General features: G+C 41.5%; 1 protein-coding gene and 1 long non-coding RNA gene across 5 annotated transcripts in view; one reads left to right on the top strand and one right to left on the bottom strand.

Annotated features, from left to right (window-relative positions):
• RARB (retinoic acid receptor beta) overlaps positions 1-22812 on the top strand; it is a 320215-nt gene that overhangs the window by 156364 nt on the left and 141039 nt on the right. The window lies entirely within an intron of this gene.
• On the bottom strand, positions 12716-16833 carry LOC147655837 (uncharacterized). The gene is made up of 2 exons (XR_015276615.1): positions 16661-16833; positions 12716-16000 (listed from the first exon to the last, which is right to left on the bottom strand). It is a non-coding gene; the product is annotated as an uncharacterized LOC147655837 (long non-coding RNA).

Below are 22812 nucleotides of genomic sequence, written 5' to 3'. Positions count from 1 at the left end.
CCTTAACTATTCAAAAATGAAAGACCTGGTACAATAACTTATTATTTATTGCCCTTCTGACATGTCTGTTCTATAAGATTTGCCATTAAAATTAAAATATAGGCGCTGTAATGGCTGGTTTAAGAGAGTCTATGGCTCTGCTGTTCGGTGGTGGAACATTTGTCACTGACATTTCCAGCAGGTTTCCTGCCATGCTGGTGTCTTCTCCCAGTGGGGTGGCAGAGGGTTTGCACCCAAATGATGCCAGTTGTTACTTAGAAGGACCCAAGAGGTCGAGTTTGGCAGCGTGCAGGCAGGGAAGGTGTGGTGTTGGTGAGCCACTGGTAGCTGGAAGAGGCAGCAGGCACAGTTCATACTGCTCTGCGGAACAAATGGGAGCAGTTGTTTCAGTGCATAAATACAGCCCTGCATTACCCTCCCCCCTTTTTTTTTCCTTTTTTTCCCCTTTTTTTCCTTTTTTCTCTTTTTTTTCCCTCAGAAAGTAACTGCCCTTTTTGGGGGGATCTTGCAGAGGGATGCATGAAGCCACTGCTTTGTGCAGCCGTGAAACCTGAATTAGGTGTGTAGGCATTTTAATAGCTACCCATGCCTCCAGAATGATTTTGTGTGCAATAAACTTTTACTAGGAGGAGGACAATAACTATTCATTGCATGGCATAACTTCATTTTCATGTGTATTACAGATTTAGCCCTAATCTTTCATTACATACTTAAACAAAATTATCCTTAAGATTCTTGGAAACAAATCAAGGAACTAAAGGTAGACCCTTGTAGTAGCTGTCTCTGCCCATACTATGCTGTAATGCAACTCTCCTGACTATTGATTGATTTATTTCACTGCACATGAATGTGCCAAATCCTATCAAGCCACGCTGCTTGAAACACCATATGAACACACAGCCCCTGCTTTTAGAGTTCAACATTTAATCAGAGGAGACAGACAAATAGGAAGAGCCAAGGTAATGGAGAAGGGAAGCATGTGGTTTAGGTTTCCCTGCCCAGGGTAACATGTGGAATTTGTGGCAGAGCTGGAAGCTAAACCTGGGTGTTCCAAGCTCTGGTCTGAGGCTGCCAACCCATGGAGGATGTGGCATCTCCTATATCTCAGGTGGGATGGAACCCCATGAGGGCTCCAATCAGGTTCTCTGCTGGAAGGAGGACCAGCTCCAAGATTAGCCCAGCCCACTCCCAGCTTTTTCCAGTCTGGATCTGACTGGAGGGAGGCTTTCATGGCCTTTGTCCAGAGACCTGCCTGGCTTCTTGTGGAAAGTATCCTCCCTTGTGCTCAGCCAGAGGCATCTCTTCTTCCCACCCTTCCCTCCTCTCATCTTGCAAAGAAAGGATGATAAAACATATTATTTCATAGGCTGATAGTGGACGGCCAAAATCAGACCTGTGGTCTGAGGTCCAAAAACACCTTCAGCAGGTATTTGAAGAACAGAACACAACAGTGGATTTCAAGGAGGGACGGCTCTTCCCAATTTCTTTTTTGAGTTAACAGTTGTAGTATGAATGCACTTCCCCCCTGCCAGGCCATTGTTTTCTTATGTTTCCTCTGAAGTACCGTTTCTTCACCAAATTTACAAAAACTTGGCCAGTGTTGTGTAACAGGGTATTTGGCTGTTTTTATGCTGGCATTAAGTAGAGTAGGTATTTGTATAACTGAAGTTTATATATAGATCTCTCTATTGTTCTGCCTCTTGAGCTGCCCTTTTATTTGAAATGGCTTTGAAATTCAATTTATATTTAATTACAACACATGTATAAATCCAGGATTAAGGGTGAAGAGTTTCATTGTTGTCTTGGCCTTTTTTTAAAATTAATTTAATGGGATTTGTGGGTAGTCAGCACTGTTCAGGATTTTGTCTCTGATGTTTCCCTTCTTTTGGTATAATAACAACTTGTCTATCAGATAAAGAGCTTTAAAATTATTATTTTTTTTTAGCTGTCTGTTGAAGGTATGTGCCCAGAGGGGTCGGGTTATGCGAAGGTTGTGTGTCATTCCTGCTTTCTGTGCAGGGAAGTTTTTCTCAGCTGGGAGGAAAGCTGGCATTTAACCCTCAGACCACAAGTCCACTTGGCATTTGGGCAAGCCTGTGCCTGACAGAGGTGCCACGAGTGGTGCCTCCCCACCAGTGAAACCCTGCCAGGGCTGCACGTTGATTATCACTGAGCACAGCAGAATTAAAAAAAGTACTTTACTTAGCCAAGGCAGCAAAGATAACAACGTGTCATGCAGCCCAGCCTCATATTTGTTTCACCTGGGAAACTGTTCTCCATTTAAATTTAGCTGTGAATAATCTGGCAAGGATGTTGGGAAAAAAAAGAGAGCAGCTGACAACCTCTCCTTACCTGAAATCGAATATTTCACCTCTCCATCACACTCTTGCTCTGGGAACAGGAGGTGACAGTCCCTGAGCCTTCCTGCGAGCGGAGCTGCTGGGAGTGCTGCACTGGCTGACTCAGCCCACGGGATCAATGGTTCTTTCCAAGCCCTGCTGGGGTTTGGGCTGAGTCAGGGAAGCTGTGAGGGTTAGCCAATGGATAGTGGCTGCATACGTGAAAGGCCTGACCCAAGGTCCTGTTTCCTACATGTGTTTGTGTTTCACTTTGGCCTGAGAAAAGGCAAAACTGGTCCTGGCTCAGGGTGTCTCAGCTGTACAGAAACTGAATGTATCACAGCCGTGGGCTTTTGTCTTTCCTCACCTCTTTGCCCCAGACCTGAGCACGAAGACTGTCCTACTCCCTGTCTTTTCTCTCCTTGCTTGTCACTTACATTCCTGCTGAGAAAAACAGTCCCCTCCCTCCTGCCTTGTCCCATTGCACCAGAGCCCTCTCCAGTCCCTTTCCAGGCTACTGGATGACCAAGGAAGGCACAGAGAATGCTGTAGGCTCCTCAGTTCCCCAATGTGCTTGGTCCTTGCCTCCTTCTTTGGCATTGCTGGTGGGAGCAGAAGGCATTGCACAGCTGTTCAGCTGCACATGCTGCCTGGATGCAGCATCTCTCCAGTGCACCCAGGGTAATTCTCTCCCATCGAGACTGGAGTAAGGAGTCATGTGGATGTGAATTGGACCTGCACTTTTTCAGCATTTTGTTTCATTTTCCCCTGTTCACAGTGAAGTCCTATGAAAAATTTGTGATCAAACATCTGTTAAGCATCTCCTTCCTTTGCAAAATAGTAAACAAACAATACATGAGTGGGCATAGATGGAACTAGCCGACAAGAAAATAAGGCAGTTCAAGCCAGATCTTTCTCAAATGGATGAGCAGGAGCCTCCTCTAAATCTGGGTCTCCTGCATGTACCACCATTTGTCTCCCCTCTGATTAGGAATGCATTGAATAAATCGGATAGCGCTGTGTTTGATGTCTTCGTTGCCAGACTGCCATTTGTTGACACAGCGTTGGCATGATGAGCAGCTGCAGGTCAAATTTATTGCCAGGCTCCCCTAAGTCTGCAGCTGCTAAAAATAAACATTTTGCACAGGTGGAGGCTTTGGCTGGGCTTGTGTTTTGGCTTAACTTGCAAAGTTTGGGATATTTTCTGAGGTATGCAAATCGCATTAGAAATATTTGGCAAGACAAGTCAGTGCCTGAACATAAAGGAATTCCATTTGAGGATCTGAAGCAGCTCTGATGGGTCTTTTGGCATAGCATCAACTGCCTGAACTTGACAGTGTCTTCCATACTGCTGTGTTTTCCAAGGTTTTGGTCATCTTGATGAGGTGTTGACTCCCTCTAAGAAAAGTTTGTCGAGATTGAACTTGGTCACTCTCATTGACTGACTGGTGATCAGTCTGTTGGGATATCTACCCTGTACTCATGGCCCTGGTGCTGGACTGCCTGACTATTGCAGTGATATCAATACCAGAAGAGCCACTCGACAGCAGATGTTTCACTGAAGCGGGAAAATGAGGCAGCTGGAGGCAGAAGTTGGCGGTGGAAGCTCCATTGCCACAGAGCAGAAGGTTCAAGTCAAAATAGCACTGAAGATCAGAAGAGAATACAGGTTTTAGTCAGCAGGGCTGCAGTCCTTGTAAAATAAGCATTCAACTTCCTTGAGCTGGAAAGAAAAAGATGCTTTTGGAAGTTTGCAAATGGAATTGCTATTAGACAGCTAGCATTTAAGCAAGGTTTAAAGAATAATACTTGTGTGTAATATACCCATGCAAGGGAGTCCATCTGAATCAGGTGGACATGATCTCATTTGCTGTCATCTGATGAGGAGATGATCCTTGAGCTTGTGGGGACCAGAAACAGAAAGATGAAAAATGGTTTCCTTTATCCCCACTGTTCTCCATCGCTGAGCTACAGCCTCTCATCCAGAGACACCTTTGCATATTGCAGTCCCATGTCCCTCTGGAATTGTTCCTGGCCTCTATGCTTTTACTGCACTTTTTTATATTTCAGAGACCATCAGAGAAGGTTCACACAATTTCAATAAAAGTGTCCTGGGTCAATATCTGAGATAAGCCTCCTGCTTTCAGCGATGCCAGCCAGTGTAGATAAGGGGTGATTGAAAAATTTCCTGAGATTTCATATACTTTCAAATAAATAAATAAAATTTAGCATCCTTCCAGCCCTGCGAATCCAACATGTTCAATTAAAGAAAAAAGAAATCCCATTTATCGTGTCACTATAAAATGAAATTAAGAAGCCTTTAAAAACCTTTAAAACTGGCTTCTAGATGTGTTGATTTGATTCACATGTTTTTATGAAATGGGACATTCAGTATGAGATTCAATAGCTGGTTAAGAAGAAGAAAAAAAAAAAAGATTATTATAAATGCTTATTATTTTATTTCCTTCTGCTGTGGCTTTGTTCATGGAGCTTTCTTGCCTTGCTACCTGACTGCACACTGAATTTCATTGTTCAGTAATCCAGTCCAGCTGTTCCAGCTGTTAAATATTCAAGCAAATACTGGGTGTTTTTCTTAACAATTCATTTGTATTTAGTTACCTTCTTCCAGTGCAGATTAGCTACTGAATAACCAGGAGTTGGAATAAGAGCTTGTAATTTTAGATGCTTCCATATGTACTTGGCTTAACACATTATTTTTCCTCAAAGATTTCACTCAAAGGTATTTCATATTAATATTTTTCTAAAGTATTAACTTCTGGATACTTTTTAGATTTTAATATACAGCAGAACTTTCAGCTAGTGTCTAATTGACACCATTCACTTTCTGTTTTTCTATTGTTTGAACAGATTTTTCTAAAATAGTATAGCTTATTAATTTAGGGAACTGTTGAAATACTGATTGATTTAAATTTTGTCTAGGAAATCACGTGAATAGTGTGTTTAAAACCTGAGAATTGAAAGTGCTTAGCTTTTTTTTTTTTTTTTTTTAAAGTTATATTACATGCTCTGCTGAAGCTGTAAAACATTTGGTGTTTGTTTGTTTTCCTTTCCTATTAATAATCCAAAAATATTTTACTGAGCAATTCTGATTTTTCAGTAAGAGTTTTGAAGAGAGGTACTTTTCTACAGCAGGGCTATAGGAGTGCTGTGTTGTTGTGTGGTGTCTTCTTTCCATGGCTATTTCGGTGTCCTTGAGTGATTGTATTTCCTTGGCTAGCACTAGATGCTGCTTTACTTCCAGCCAAACCAGGCAGCCTGGAGAGCCCTGTGGGACTGTGCAGCTTTTCTGTGTATCCTCAGCCTAAAAATTCTGAGCAGGTTCTAACTGCATTGTATTTGCTACTGTGTAAATAAGACGTGCAAAGCGGGTCCTTCAGACAGCGTGGTGGCGTTTAGATGACTGCAAATTGCAGCGGGTTGATCTGCTGAAACAATTCCACTTAGGGTGAAGCAAATTTACCTGATAATTTGAGTCATATTTAGAGAACACTTTTACTTGGAGAAAGGAAAAAAAAAAAACCTGGTTGTTCTGAGCTAAGAAAGCCCTTTTTCTCTCGAGATTAAAACTGAATATTAGGAGGGAAGGCTACACCCCTCAAGAAGGAGATATTTTTCACGGATTTTTTTTTTGAGGTTTTGTAGGAAAGGCACCAAAGCTTGCATTTTCTTCTGCATTTCCCATTACTTTGGGATTGCAGTAGTAACCAGGCATGTCATAAGCCTAAGTTTAAATTGGAGATTTTTAGCAGATGGTTTCTGGCAGAGTGCTCTAGACATAAGGTATTTTCATTTGTGTTTAACTCCTACTGAAGTAGTATAAAATTTTTTACATATTCATTGCCTGAAAAGCATAGGAATTTGTATAGGGCCTGTGAAGAAGTCTGTGCTTATTGACAGAGAGATGGGATATTTGACTTATCAACAGAAATTTAAAGACAATATCTTTTTTTTTTTTTTTTTTACTAGTTTTTACACTTGGCTTATGAAAGAAGTTGTTGCAAAGGGCCTTTCTTTTGATGATCTGTGTGTATATTCATCTTTTCATTTGAATGAAACTGTTTGAGATGAAACTTTATTTGGATGTAACTGTGCCTTTAGATGTTCTCTCTAACACTGTGCATTTGGGAATCTGTGTTTGTAGCAAGTGGAGAAGGCATGTCCCTTCTGAGGAAGGGCTGTAGTCCCTAAGAACATCCATTTTAAGGGAGTACATGGCAGCCAAACCATGGGAATGCCAGTTGGCTCCAATGATGCGCACGAAGAGAGGGCTTTGACCCCAGCCCTGTTGGAGCTTGGTGTCCCCATTCTCCTTATGGTCCCTGGGAGCAGGAGATCACAGTTTGTAGCACTGCCTCAACATCTCCTCTTTATTTGCCTGCCCTTGTTGCCAATACCAGCTATTTTTCACAGCAGATGGGTTGCAAGGGGATTCCTGTGCCTTTTGCCCAGCATACCTTTGGCTGGTGGAGGAGGGAGGGCAGCTCTTGAGCAGATCTGCCTGTGCTGCTGGATACAGAAATTAATAGAAATATCTGTCTTGGGGCTTTACATAACAGTGCTGTTGTAGTTTGCTCAGCAAAAGAGTTGCTTATTTTGTTTGCTTCCACAGTAGTTAGGGTTTAGGGAAGAAAGGACTTAAAGACAGTTGTATTTTTTCGAGGCTGTTTTCAATCAGAGATCATGCAAAATATCCATCAGTGAGATTTATGTTATTTGTATAGCAAGGCAATGGAATTATCGTCAGTCTTGAGACTTGTCTTGCATCAATAGGGGAGGAAACCATTTGCTTGGTACAGTTCCTAGTGTAATTACCTAAATAATAGCCAGAAGAAAGAAAGAGCAAATAGTTTCTGCACTGCCTGTGACAGGGTAGTGTAGGAAACATATTGCAATGAGTGTAAGAAAGGCTGTGCCGGCTCAGACCCAGGGTCCGTCTGGCCCAGCAATCTGTCTTCTGCCCTGACTGTAAGCAGACACTTAGGAAAGAACAGGAAAAAGAGGAATAGATTTGTCTGTGATCCGAATTTAAGTCCTGGAATATTACCACTGACATTAAACATAGGGGCAGATTTCAGACGCTCCGAGAAGTTCCTCTTGAAACTGAAAGGGATGGGATGCAGATGGAAAAGCGTCTCCCCTGTGTTCGCTTTCCTCAGGATCTTTCTGACGCGGTTTGCTCAAAGAGTTGCAACAGGAATTATTTTCTTTGTAACCAGAAGTTGCCACCGATGCTTTGCAAAATTTTTTCACAGCACTGTTGACAGTGGTGCTGCAAACCCTGATGTAAAGTGCTCCCTGCTTTCAGAAGCCATTTTATTCGCCTTGCTGATTAAATTTGCTTGGAGCAGGTTTAATTAAGGTGGTGTTGAAAGCCGACACTCGAGCCAGGGACTCTTGTGTGTTGGGGTGCCTCCACGCTATTAGCAATAGTTCAGCAGAATTAAAAAGGGAGGGCTTCACCTGGTTTCTTATTTGGCTCACTTGTTGAGGAAGGATTACTAGGGCCTCAATATTTATGTACCAATTTGTGTTATTGGTACCCACTCTGGCAGATTTCAGAGCATTTTGATTTACTTCCTAACAGGCATGACTTGCTTATTTAATGTAGGCAAATAAATGGAAAGGAAGACTGCTGGATAAATAGAACAACAATAAAAATAATTTTAAAAAAAGGATCGCTTGGTACCTTTTGTATCATAATAGAAGAGAAAATGCTAGAAAAGTTTTCAGTGCAGATGGGCTGTTTCCAGATGTGAATAAATATTTCTGCATTCCAGAGAAGTAGAGCTGTGGGTTGACCCCTGCCTCTGTGAATGGGCTGAATCAGCACCACAGATCCCTAAAGCTTGAGCTTTCTGAATATCATCCAGCCCGACAATACTACTGGGTAAGCTTCCACCTTCCCTTTTGCCCAGTTTAATCTTTATGAATTACCTGAAAAATAGGGTAATTTAAAATAGCAAAATATTCTTTCCTGGGTAAAGTCTGGAAGGCTGTTTTTATCTGTGCTGTTAAATCCATTAAGGTTGGTTGAGCTGCGACAGCTGGAAAGCAGAATATAGCCTTATGTGTGCTCTCAAATGGCAAAGGCATTTGGAAATTTAGGCATTTTATTTCCTCCATGCTTGAAGGTGTCAGCCAGCCACGTATTTTTAGGTCAGGTGTACATGTGCAGGCACAATGGATCGCTGTGGGGAGAAAGTGCATCTCCATAAGGACTTGTTAGAGGTAAAAATGGAAATGAGCTGCAGGTCATGCTCTAGATCTTTTTGATCTGTTTGCATGCTGTATGTAAAAGGAGGAGGACAAGTATCATCTGGCAGATGACAGGGTGTCTGAGGCATCCTGTCCCCCAGGCTGGCTCCCAGTCCCTGCTGGTTGCAGCTGCTGGTGCTGCAGTGCTTCTCCAGTGAGCCAGACCAGGTCCCACATCCTGTGGAGAACGGCCCCTGTTTTTGCTGGCTGGATGAGTGGAGTCAGCCTGTGGAGATGTCCTGGTTGCTTCAGGCCAAGATATAGTAAGCAGTGTATAGTGAGGCTGAGGTCTGGAGAGTAGAAAAAGAACATCTCACCCTGCTCCCCAAGGTGGACCCAGAAAGAACTTTCTTTTTCAAAATGCTCAACATGTTCGGAGCAAGCAGGTTCCTTGTGTGTGTGTGTACCTTTAGGTGGCTGGGGGTGACAAACCTGGGGTCAGCTGTGATTTTCTTGTGGAACTATACCTGCTATACAAGCAGTTGCTGCAAGGACTTTGCTGAGGTTTATAGTGTGTGTATGTAGTTGCTAATTCAATAATGCAGGAAGTATGTGCTCAGCTTTAAGCAGTTAGTGCTTGAACTGGTGTTGAAACACAGAACAGCAGAAGAATGCCAAGTTACTGGCCAGTTACCATGCAAACAAAAACATGTTATGAAATATGACATCTCATTGGAACAGAGGCATGCTGTGTTGGGAGTGTTGCTGGAAATTTGGAGATGTATGTATATAATTTCTTTGTTCGTGCCTGTATTGCATGGAAACGACCTGGAACCACACCACCACAAAACTGTGTAAAGTTGACAATCCCAGTACAGAAGCTCTGGTGCCCAAACAAGTGAGGATGCAAAAAGCTAAGTCAGAAAACAAAACTGTAGCTCCTGACTTTACAAGACAACTGCAGTGAATGTTAGAAATAAGTGTTCTCTTGTGGGCCAGGTGTCAGGTTTGGAAAGTACAAGTTCTGTTCCACTTTAATGGACTTTTTGTAGGATCTGAAGTCATCCAGCCCAGAATATAGGTTATTATATCTCCATATAGCTCGCTTTCCTGGAAGTTAATATGGAGATTTCACTTAGATGTTCTGCTTGAGGCTAATGTAATCATTCTATTTGAAAGCAACCAACCACAGGCAAAATGGAAGTGCAAAATGATACCATATTCTGTTTCACTGGCCCATCATCTGATGCAAGTTGAATTCTGCCAGGAGCAGTAGATTTGTACTTGGTAATCTCTGTTTTGTCACTAATAAAAACATTTTATTATGAAAAGGCAGAGATCCAGCTGCTTCTAAGAAATTCTGCTTCTCCAAGCTGAGTTTCCTTCAGCATGAAATCTTGTTGTCCTCTCCTACTTTTTTTCTTTCTGATGCCCCACTCTCCTTGTCATTGCAAGGAAATGATCCTCTGTCTCATGCAGCTCACATTCTTGAATTCACTGCCTGACTGATTAGCCAAGGACACACACAGCCAAAGTACTGGGTGTGAAGCTCTGTTGCCAGAGAGCTTGCTCAAAAACACTTCAGAGGAAAGAGCAGAGGGGGAAGAAACCCACTTGCCAGTTTAAGGTCAAAGCTTATTTACTATTGAAACTTCTTCAGTCAGCAGAAGCAATACTAGCTGCAAAGCTACATTTGCATTTATAGTACAAATATGAAAAATGAACTCTACCATGAGCATGTCCTTAAAGAGATTATAAATCCACTCCCTTGACTGGTATGCAGTGCAGTGTTTTGATTGTTATATCTAGATATGTTGCACTTGAAAGTGCAGTGTATGGTGTGCTTGGAAAGACACTGAAACAAGGATTTTGCAGACAAAGTAATTTTACAGTGGAAAACCCTGTAATGAGAACAACCCCACTAGTATGGGACTGCTGTGTTGTTTTATCGGATATCTGTAAAGTTTGGCATGTGGTGGGTTAATAATTAGATACTCTTTGTGTATAGTTCAAGTGAAGGCCACCAGCTATGACTTCACTTTGGCTGGGGTTTCCCTGTAATCCATTTAGCAAATTAAAGAGATTACTTTGATTGGTGCCATTATCTCCTATTCTCTTGCGGTTGAACCACTTAACCTGTGCTTAATTGAAAGAGATAGAGAGGGTACAGTAACAAATACAATCAAATGAAAGGGGCAATAGGATCTGTAGGCCAAACAAATGATCAGCACTAGGCTAACAATAGCAGATTAGAGGTGAGATCAATTAATTAGAAGCTATTGTAGGCGTTGGGTGGCTGCCAAGCTTTCTAATAGCCTAAGCCATCATGCAGTTCTGTTTAGGAGGATTTTAATGACTGGGAGTTGATGCGGTTATTTCAATAATTACCTATTTTAATAATTACTTCATTAGAATATAAAATGTATTGTTCTGCAGGCTCTGTGGGAAAGACAGTTTTGTTAACAGTGCACCTGGATCCAGGGGTGGGTACGTACTGGCATTGATCATGCCCTGCAACATCCCTGGGCTGGAGCTGCCAGGGTAAAGGTCACCAACCACCTTGGGATCTCCAACCTCATACCAAGAGGTGCAGGCCACCTGCCTGGGTGTATTTCCACAAGTGCTGCCTGCAGGCCTTTGGCTGGTGGGGGCTCTGAACAACAGCTTGCGAGTTTTTGCCGTCAGCAGTGCTGTAGGGGTGCCCAGGTATGTTCCCATTTCTGCTCAGCACCCAAGGCTCCAGGTCGTGGCTCTGAGCAGCCTTGGTGTGCCCAGGCTCCACTCATTTCTGAATCAGTCAGAGCAGATAGGATAGGAGCAGATAGATAGGACTAGGTGGTGGCTGGTAGAAGTGAGCAAGGCAGAAACATTGTCAGGAGATGAGGAGTTATTTCCCCCACTCCTGCAGGAGCATTAGGTACATCCTACTGGAAAGACTCAGGTGCTCTGGTTTGACCCTCATCCCAGCTGTTGGGATAACCTAGCTCCATGCCTGGTTATATGTTCAAGTGAACAAAGCTGTAAAGAACAAGCTTTGATCTCCTTTCTAATACTAAGATTTATTTGTATTCGTTATCCATACAGGCATAGAGCAGTTGGTAGGTAGTGTGCTTTTCATGTGCAGTAGCAATTTCTTTAAATAGGAATTGAATTAGGTTTCAGAGGCAGTTGAGACTGCAAGTTTGAAAAAGTTGTCTAGGAGCAAGGAAATGACTGTAAAATCTTCAAGAAAGGCTCTACGGCTAAATACTTTTCTATACTTATATATGATGAATATGGTGGCAGGTAGATTTACACACAGCCATGTGTGTGGTACTACTTTTTTTGAATTTTTTTTTATTTTTAATTTTTTTTATTTTGCAGCATGCTGAAGAGGGCAAATGTTGCCTCTAGAGGTGTGGAATATCCCAAGGAAGTAATATTTAGATCTGCAGAGAAGAATTTACCTGAAAGTTAATGTTTAAAATACAAACATATTTTCTTCCATTGGAGGGGATTGAGAGAGTGGAAAGGGAATTAGAGAGGGAGAATTTTTTCTGAGACATTGAAATGATTTATGGTGCAAAATTTCAACAAACTTTTTTTTGTGACTTTTTTAGGCTGGTGATTTTAAATGGATGGGAATTGTGATGGGAAACTTAAATAAATAAGCAATTTTATTGTAGCTTTAATTCTTGTTTTTGATGTTTCTGCAAAATGGTAAACTGGGTTCTTGTTTTGAGCATGTGCATGAACAGGATTTGCTCTGAATTGGGATGCCAGATTCCCAGGGGATTAGCATTCAAGGAAAACCTGTAATAGAATAATAACAAGTACTGTTCTGAATTTGGATAACACTGAATGGCAGATGTACACAGAGATAAAGAAGAGAGCATAGGCTGCAGGAAGTAGGAGTCCTGGTCATATCATTACTGTGTGATAATGAAGAAAATTAGAGAGTGTGATATTTTGTAGTGCTTGGTGAGGCTGCATGTTTGGGTTTGTGAGTAAGTGCTCAAAACATCTTGGGGTTTCCCAAACTGTACAATCCTTCTGGAACACTGTGTCAGTAATCTCCAGATGTGTGAGAGTGTATCAAGGAAATAGCCATCCTGTGTCCTTTTCTGTCTCTGATCTTGATCAGAAACATGTAAAATGCATATGACAAAGCAATATAGTTATTTAGTGTAATTGAATTTATTATAACTTCAGGACAGATCTGCTTTATCCAAAGAGTGAGTGAAGTCACTCTATTTAATCCAAATTGCTTGCTCTCTCCTTTTAAGGGAGGAAGGTAGTCAGTAAAGAACTTGGTATCCCTGGATGGCCTTGGTTCGGCAGAGACATGAGAATGGCTGATGCACAAAACAGATGCCCTGAAGTTGAACCATTGAAAGGAAAAAGCAGTCAAACCCTTTTATCAAGTCTTTGTGGTACTGAAATTTTCTTCAACATTTGTCACTGGCCATATTAATTTCTGTGGTACAACTCTGCTCAGGTTTTGATGACATATTTTTCATAACTAACATGTATGTTTCTGAAATAACATGCATGAATGATTAATTTTGGAGAATAGGATCTAAACCCCTTAGCTTGGATGAAGCAATTTCTTTTAAATGAGTAGGCTGAACGGCATCAGAGCTAAATATCCTCTTACTCCAAGGGATACTAACCCCTCAGGGCAGGATTCAGGTCATTAGCAGGTCAGTTTAGGAAAGCATATACTGTTGCTGCCTCCATCCGTCCTGGCCTGAAGATAAACATAAGACTCCAGTTTCCATTGTTACCAGACCAGGAACCTTCACAGGCCATAACAGCAGCTTAACAATTGTTAAAATACATTTGTGAGTTTAAAAGCTTAGAGGTTTTTCCAGTGATAGAAAACATAGTGGGTTTGGTGGGTTTACAAAGGAATGCATTAACCGAATCCTTTGTGCCCCATCAGAATTTTATATGTCAATATCTGCTTACATACTCCAAGAATGAAGAACAAATCCATGCATCGTGGATTGGTACATTTAAGATTTATCAGGAAGCATTTAAGATGGCTGCAGTCTAAGGTTACATACTAAAAGGGCAAGTAATCTGGCCGTACCAAGTGTATGCCAATAAACTTGTTGCACAACACTATCCTATATTCATTTATATGCCATATGGGTTATAGAAAAGCTATTTAAGAATCTTTTGGAGGGCTTTAAGTTTTATTGTGACTTTTTTTCCCAAAATCCTGCTCCTGCAGTGAGGAGGTATGCTTATTAAACAGCAAAACACCTTTAGAAATGAACTAAGAACTTTTCTCTTACAAGAAACTTTTCTCTTACAACCTTATAAGGGTTGATGTTATAACCTTAAAGTTTTAAATGGTGGGCACACCAAATATTTAGTGCTTGCTGGTGGAGCTGAAGGTAGTTGCTAAACTTCCTCAAAAACAAAGAATCTAGATTCCCAGAGTTGTTCCTTCCTGCATAGAGCAGGGAGAAGATGGCATCTTTCCCTACCCTCATTGCTTTTCATGGAATTACAGCGCACAGCTTTAGAAAGGACCTTAACTGCAGTGAAACTGAAAAGGACTAAAACTTACCAGACAAAAGGGAGGGGATGTGGTCCTTAAATTAATATACTGTATGATGCAGCACTTTTCCACACGGCTATTGCCACACTTTGTGTTTGCTTATATATACTATGTGTATGTATATTGAAGATCAAAATCTAGCATGCTGTGTCCTGTAGAGTGACAGAAGGTAGAAAAGATGTTTTTTTTATATGGTACAGGGATCGGCATTAAGTGTTCTTTGTCTGCACTGTTTAGAACCTTCAAGATATTGGAAATACCCTCAGGGATTTAGAGATCCCAGGTCTAAAACTGGTGTTCTCCTGCTTGGGTGAAGGGGTGTCAGACCTTGTGTGACTCTATGTGCTCTCTGCAGCTCTACCTGATGTGGATGTGCATGCACATGCACAGGGATGTTGTCTAGAATGTGATTTTAATAGTAGTATTTCTTCCTGATTTTTTTCCTCCCTACTGACCTCTCCAGTCAAAAGGTGTACATTAGAGGGACACAAAATGAAATTTTTGCTGAAAACCCAAATCTGTTAGTAATCTGGGTTGAAATCCTACCCTGTGGACATCAGTGACAAAAATCCTATTACTTCAGCAGGGACTGGATTTCAGTCTTTGTGCTTTTTATGTTTATAAGAATTGTGGAAAAGCCAAGTTCAACACTAAAAACACATGCAAGGTATAAAAACAAAAAGCCGACATGCAGACTCTCAATAAAACAGGGTCTAATAAGTTACTGTCCAATCTGGATGACAGATATTGTGTAATACTGCTTTAGCAGTCAAATCTGCCTTCATCATGGTTTGGAGTTAAAGCAGGAGATGGTCAAAATATTGCCAGTGATTTTAGTGTAAAAAATAAATTGCAGGAAGTTAGAGAAACGTGTCAAGAAGGAGGCCTGGGGGTTCAGCAGCAGAGTGTAATGGATTTGATGGCTCCTGCTTTCCTTAGGAGGAGTCACTGTGTAAAATATTTGGAGATAATCTGAGCAGAAGGGCCACAGCCAAAGCCCTGTATTTCTTTTTCCAAGTCTCTGATGCAGAACATTCTTAGTTCCTTCACTGCCCCTTGAATTCAAATCCTGGCTTTGTTAGTCCAAATAAAATATAAATCCAGGATATATTTCAGTCCCATCTGTATGTGCTGCATGAAGTACAACAGGTGGAATCCATTTGCTTAGTAATTACTAGGATGCAAACAACGAGGAGCTTTACAAGGAAGTCATCTCTCTTCATCACAGCTCTGGTGTTAAGGCCATATTTGTTCCTGATAATCAGCAAAATTTCAAAAGAGCAGTAATGAAATATCTCAGAGCCCTTTCCCCAAAAACCATATGTTCAAACAATGAAAGACTTGCTGTCCTTTCAGCAAAAATTAAAACAAATCCTTTGAAGATTACCACAATTATCCTACCCTTCCCCTTTCAACCGTAAGCAAGCTTTTGCAGCTTTCTGCTCTGACAGGTGGTTAGAAAGGGAAGTTCATTTCTGGAGAGGCTGAATTCTGGGTGCCTGACGTCAGAGCTCCTCCTGCCTATGCCTCCATCCTGCCCTCTTGAACTTGGTGGCAAAGCTCCTTTTCATTAACTTCAGCTGTACAAGGTCAGACCAACCTCAACTCCCAAGTCATCTGCCTCTGGAGAGACATTTGTGTTGGTCTTAGCAAGAGGTAACCATTTATTCTCTTACACCTTTTAATGCTGTCTGTGACTCTCACCTCTCTGTGTTGATAAGCTTTGGATTAAGCTGCCTTTGCACATGGAAGTTACTCCACCTGCATCCATCTCATGCTGTGCTGCTGCCTTTTCAGCCATTGGTAGCTCCAGATGCTTGGTGTCCCCTAGTATCATCTTTATACACCTCAGAAACTAAAATCAGGCCTCCTTGGGAGCAACTTCAAGTGATAACTAAAAAAAAAAGAAGTGGTTTTGTTATTTTTCATTGGTGATGAGTGCAGTTTGATTCTGCCTGGGTGAGCCTAGTGAACATGATGGGTGTGTGCAGGGTAGAGGAGCAAAACTGGTCATTTCTCCTGGCAAGAGTTGGGAGTTGCTGGTAAAGGAAGGTGGGCTGTGAACAGAGATCGTAGTAAGGGGAACTGTGGGACTGGCTCTGCCAAAGCACCCCTGTCAGCTCACACTACTTCCATAAAATGATGGGGAGCCAAAATGCTTTAATTTCACATCTTCCTTGCTCCCCTCTATTTCTTTAAAAAATTTAATAGTATGGTGGAAGATACTGATCAGTAAGGAAGCTTTGACACACTGCCTTTTCCAAAATTTGTTAATTTGATTAAATCACTGGTTTATCAATCACAGATTCTTTTGATAAGGACAGCCGGTGGAAATTCCTTGTTGGATCAAGGAGTCACATAGAAATAATTGTTGTGGTATTTGTTAAATACAGTAAGAAAAATATTTCTGACTCTTTTTTTCTTTTTAAAAATAATTTTTCAGTTTTGTATATTTGATACTCTGTCAATGCCAAGATGCAACTAAGGAAAGACTGTCATCCTAAGTATTAACTTGATTTGGTTTTGTTTGGTTTTGACTTGAAGCATATACTACCATGCAGATTTGAATTTTTTCCTCTCCGATTGCTGTTTGGAGCATTGCATAGGTTGATAATTTCCTCTTCCAGGACTCTAGCTTCTTCATAGCTACCTGTTGTCAGAGTTTAGGCAGAAGACTTGGTCTTATAGAATAACATTTTGAAGTCCAGGTCTTGAATTTCCTGTGACCTATTGACACACAGAAGTATTTCATGTGACTTCAACATGATATGTTGTTTCTCAGTAGCATGTTTTTTGGGTTTCATAACCAGGGGACTATTACTACTACTACTACTACTATTATTATTATTATTATTATTATTATTATTATTGTTATTATTATTATATTGTCATTTTTGTTGATACCTCCCTGCACACATTGGCATCAGTTGTTGCAGAGCAAAGGCTCTTCCTTGTGAATGTGTTGCATGTTTTGCAAAAAAATCCCACAAATAAATGACAACCCTGCGATGTGCTGGAATCCTGCTCACATGTAATTACCTGCTGAATAAGAAGTGGATCAGTGATAAAACCCAACACAGCTGAAGCAGCTTGCTGCAATAAGATTTTTCAGGGTGTAAACCATTTGTGGGCAAAGATTGTGTAATAACTCTACCGTATTCCCGATAAATTCTTGAAAAGCCTTAAATCTGATCTCTTAAGTTTGACAGATATGCTATATTTGTGTGGTGGTTTTTACCTACTGTAGCTCTGTGTCCTCTGAGTACAGCTAAGAAAAACCTGTGAGATTGTTAAATGGGAGCTTCACCTGCCAGTCTGTACTGCAAGATCTCTATAGCAACCAAACATAAATCAAGAAAATGGCCCCTTTTGTAAGTTGGTTAATAGGCACAACATGCTTCTTTAGAAAATCCAACTATTCTTTCAATAGACTTTGATTGAAAGTCAGCCTTTTCTACAGACACATTCACATTCACATCTAGTAGCAGCTTGTATGGCTGTCCAAGGTCTAATTTATTACCCTTTAAAGATTGGGCAAAGAAAAAATGGTTCTCGGAACAATGTTTACATTCAGAGGCATAAGCACAGTGCCACAAAAGAGCATCCTTTTGTTCTGAACCCAGAATATTAATCTTTAACCTACTTCTTATTTCAATTCCTCCTGCTTTTATTTGGTTAGCCACATTCTTCCCTTGTAATTGAAATCTTAACGATTTAATACCTTATTTATTACTGGTGCTAGCAGAACAGATCTCTCTGCTGTTGTTTTTCCTAAATCTTGATGTGTATTGATACATTCCTTAGACTTTTCTGCTAGTACTGCGAGCTGACTCTTCTGCTGAAGAGGTTTCCAATGGCTAAGGCAGGAATCTTGGTTGCTAGTGTTCCTGACAAAAAATTATGGTGTGCTAACTAGGGTGTAATCTTCCTACTTTATTCAGAGAGTTATGCACTGGGAATATTTCTAAACAGATATATTGTATTTAGGCCCCCATAAATGCCAAAAGAAAACATGCAAGTGCAATACAGTAGAGGAGGAATTGGATGCCAAGGTGTTTTTATGTGAGATCTGGAGCTGACTCAGTGACCAAATTGTAGATTTTCCTTCAAAGGAGAAGGAAAACTTTGCAATTCCCCATTTCTTTCTGGCTGTGGGGGAAAAAATAAAAGTACATCTGGTTCAAATGTATTGCAACAGGAATTAACCCACTTACTTTCAACTAAGACAGGAAGCATGAGAGAAGTGGTTTTCAGGGAGTAGATAAATTAAATGCATTTAGCTTGGCATGGGCCATTGCATGTCCCTGAGCATGGGGGGCGTCTTCCCTGGATGGAGGCAGAGAGAGGAATGGAACAGAGCACCTCATTCCTGGCAAAAGTGGGAGGGATCAAGTGACACCACCTTACTCTGAAAGCAAACTGAAGAGAGTTTGGGAGGTGGGGTGGGGGGAAAGAAGTACTCTGCAAGAACAAACTAGGGACTGTCTTTAGCAAAATCGTGAAAACGCCCCTTGTGGTTCTCCTGAGAAACAAAAAAATGTAAAAATATTCTTTGCTAGAGAAACATTCCAGTGATCCACATATGGGTGCCAGGAGATCTGTGTACATGCATATACATGTACAGATACAGATGGGTATGCACACGCACGGCACACATTAGTGTTTGCATGCCTCAAGTAGTCTCACTGCCGCCTGCTTTAGATGGAGGCACAACACGTAATCTGAATCCTCATTTTACTTTTCTGTTAAAAAGTTGCCCAAATGTGCAAAGCTGTGTATGAAGCTGTTAGCTTGTTAGTGCTTTGTTCTTTGCTGCTTTCCCTTTTGGTGTTAGTGTGGAATTAGTTAGTTAGTGTTACCTGGGGGGATTCTTTGGCGAATGGTGCCAGCAGGCACAGCGTCGTCACCATGCCAAGTGCCAGAACAGTTTTCACCCCTTTTGTTAATGTGCAAAAGGCTAATTAGTATATGTTACTTCATTGCGTTAAAAAAAATCACAGAATTACAGGATGGGTCAGGCTAGAAGAGACCACAGCAGGATCATTGGTCCAACCTTCCTGCTCAAGCAGGGCCACCCTAGAGCACATGGCATAGGATTGTGTCCAGGTGGTCCGTGAGTATCTCCAGTCAGGGACGCTCCGCACCCTCTTTGGGCAACCCATTCCAGTGCATGGCCACTCACACAGTAAAGAAGTTCTTCCTCATTTTTAAGTAGTACTTCCTGTGCATCGGTTTCTTCCCATTGCCCTTGCCCTACTGTTTGGCACAACTGAGAACAGCCTGGCTCCATCATCTTGACACCTTCCATGCAGATACTTTTAGAAATGGGTAAGGTTCCTTATCATTTTGTTTCATCTTGAGGCTGAAAATGCCCAGCTCCCTCAGCCTTTCTTCAGAAGAGAGGTGCTCCTGTCCCCAGTTGATCTTTGTAGCCTCTGTTGGACCTTCTCCAGGAGCTCCATGTCTCCTTTGTACTGGGGAGCCCAGAACTGGACACAGCACTCCAGAGGAGGCCTCACAAGGGCTGAGTAGAGGGGCAGGATCACATCCCTTGCTCTGCTGGCAACGCTCTTTGTGATGTGCCCCAGGACACCATTGGTGTCCTCGGTCCCCAGGATGCACTGCTGGCTCACGGACAGCTTTTTGTACACCAGGAGCCCCAGGTCTATCTTTGCAGTGCTGCATTTCAGCCTGGGCTGGTGTGTGGGGAAATTCTTCCCTCAGGGCAGGACTCTGCATTTGCCATTGTTGAATTTCAAACCATTTTTCTCTGCCCATCTCTCCAGTGGTATACAGTGCATGTTCTGATGTTATGAACTGCATCAGTAATATTGTAGCAAATATTTGTTAGACATCTGTCACCTCTCAGACTGCAGTTGGTGAAATGCTGCAACCTGCAGTCCCTTCTCCTTCCAAAAGCCCGTGGAAATAGATTAGCACTGCTCATTATTTCACATTCATAATGGGGAGATGATAGGTAGACTGCTTCAGAGTAGTAGGCATATGGAGGATGTTTCTTGACATGTTGAGAGGGCTTTCAGTTCAGCTCTGCTTTCATTTCAGCTCTGATAGCCTGCCTGATACGCATGGTGGTGCAGGAGGTATCTACTGTATGCTTTAAAAACCCCTAAAAACTCACAAAACTAACAAAGAGCAAACACCCAAAGCAAACAAAAAGAAGAATAAACAAACAGCAAAAAAACCCAACACATCTTTCAGCAGTGGCCACAATTTTAAGAGCCTTGGCAGGTTTGTCTGTCTCCATACTCACGATCAGAAATGCCTTTGAAAAATTCTTGGGTTTACATATTAAAACCACCACCTCACCCTCCCTACACGGTCTCTTGTGAGGACAGATATCACAGACCCGTGCGCATTAGGGCAACAAGCTCCTGGCATGAAACTCCATTAAGTCAGCAGTTGACACATTCTGCATTTGTTTCTGCATTTTGTTTTGCCCTGTGGAGAGTGTGTTACAGCAGTCCAATTCCAAGTTGACAAAAATACGGATAAACTGTGACAAGGTTTGCGTGGAAGGGAATAGGTCATGCCCTTTTCACCGGTCTTGAGCAGAGGGAAGTGCTCTTGGGCATGACCGCTCCATGGGTGCCCAGGAATAGTCTGCAACCTAATACACAGGTTTTAAATCTATTAGGAACTGACAAGTTGTTTTATTAGTGGCAACGACATAATTTTCCCCAGCTTTTCCAACTGCTTTCTTCTGTGCTGTTAACACTATCTTAGTCTCATCTTAGGCACAGGGCCTGAGTCCCACATTAAAAAGATGATATGAAAAAGGGGGTTTGAAAGCAAAGTGTGACCATAAAGCATTTCTGTTTCTTTTGTACTTCTGAAGCTTCCAATGAAAGTAATATTTTGTACCTAATTTTTTTTAATGTTCCAGCTTAGTCCCACATGTGGGACTAATTAGACAAGACAAATGGCTATGAGGAAACTCATCTCTTTCTGGGAGGTTGTTTTCTGATGTTGTCATCCCATTATTTCCACTTTTCAGTTGCTTGTTTGAATGACTGATGGACATCGCTTCTTATGTTTGATAGGCAAATACAGCACTCCACTTTGCAGTGTGTGTGTGTATGTGTTCGTCTACAATAAACATTCATTTTTAATTTACTCTGTTTACCTTGAGGGACTGCCAAGAAGTGATTCAGATATTCCAGTGCAAAGGGTTTTTCTATTGTGATACAGGACAAAGGAATGTTGAGCATATGCTCGTTCTTCAAAGAAAAAGGAATATTATTTATTTGTGCAGCTACAAGAGGGCTGGTTTTCCTATGTAAACAGTCTCTTGATTTTGTTTGTCACACAACCTACTAAATCTTTTATTCCTGTGTTTAAAAGGAAAAGTTTGCTGTGCAATGGCAAAGAATTTCAGCTGACAGTTCCAGTGTTGCTGCCCTCCACGTGCTGTTGCACGGTGAATATTACAGTTTTCATCCATCTCACGCTGCCAGCAGTTTGTTTTGGGGTAAACGATTTCCTAAGGGACTAATTAATGAAAAAAGCTCCTTTTGCAGCCCTGTTTGGTCCTGCAGACAGATGAATGTCATACACATCACTGTTACTTCATAAAGCAGTGCTGGTCCGATGGTTGCTGCTTGTGTTTGGGGACAGGCTGTCTGTCTAGCTGGTAGGGTGGCTCACTGCAGTGGCACTTGAGAGAGAGAGAGAGAGAGAGAGAAATACAGATTTAGAAGCAGTTCCACAGCAAAATCAGTCTGAATCCGGATGGATGGATGGATGGGAGCCGAACTTAGAGACAGAAGTCACAGGGTCACTGGGTACAGTAGTCCTGAGTTAACCTAATGTGGAGTCTCTTTGGTGGCTCAGACCAAAGTACTCCTTTCCATCTTGGGCTGATTCTGAATTTTTCCTTTGAAATTTGTTTTGGAGTGGCTTACTCCATGCAGTTTGATGGTTTGGGGGTTGGGTTTTTTGAGTGACAGGGGTTTAAGGGGCTTGCATTCGTGTGTCAAAAGAGCTTTTTCAGGGTGTTGCATTATGCCCTGGGATGCAAAGGGATGTTGTGCCATCCAGAGATTGGTATCACTGATGTCTGATGCCAATATTTACTGAGAAGAGAGGGGGTTGGCTGATGTTACATATACTGCTTGTATGGCAGAGAGTGACAAAGGCATTGCTCAGACTGAAAGGCCACTCAAGATCTAACAGAGCAGCAAAATTTCATAATAAAATCATCTGATTAAAGACTTTCCTGATGAAAGGACTTACTATCATACAGTGGCAATAAAAATAACACATAAACTGGAAAACAAAGTCAGCACCACAACCTGTCCCATTAGGATTGCAGTGTTCATGGATTTTATTTTGAAGTTTAAATATGGGTTGATGATGATTTATGCTTATGTGGTACAGCACTGTCTTCACACTCCAGCCTGCTTCTTCTCCTTTTCCTATGATTTATTGTCCCAGGAGGTGATATAACAGATTAGGGATGGTTAGCCAGACTGCAGAGAGGATATCTCAGTGTATAGGATAATAGTTTTTTGAAAATAGATTAATTTCATCTTTATCTGGTTAAGCTCTATAAAACCTTTATTTGAATGGTGCATAGAGTTTTTACGAACTGTCCCTGAGCATCTATTAAAAAACATCATTATGATTTGTTCAGCATGATTAAGGAAGAAGCTTTCTCAGAAAATTAAAAAAAATCCTGTAAGGCCA

Source organism: Cyanistes caeruleus, chromosome 1 (genome assembly GCF_971803275.1).
Source record: "Cyanistes caeruleus chromosome 1, bCyaCae1.hap1.1, whole genome shotgun sequence".
In the NCBI taxonomy this organism is placed as follows: Eukaryota; Metazoa; Chordata; class Aves; order Passeriformes; family Paridae; genus Cyanistes; species Cyanistes caeruleus.
Note: the sequence above shows the minus strand (reverse complement) of the source record. Positions and strands in the feature narration are given on the sequence as shown.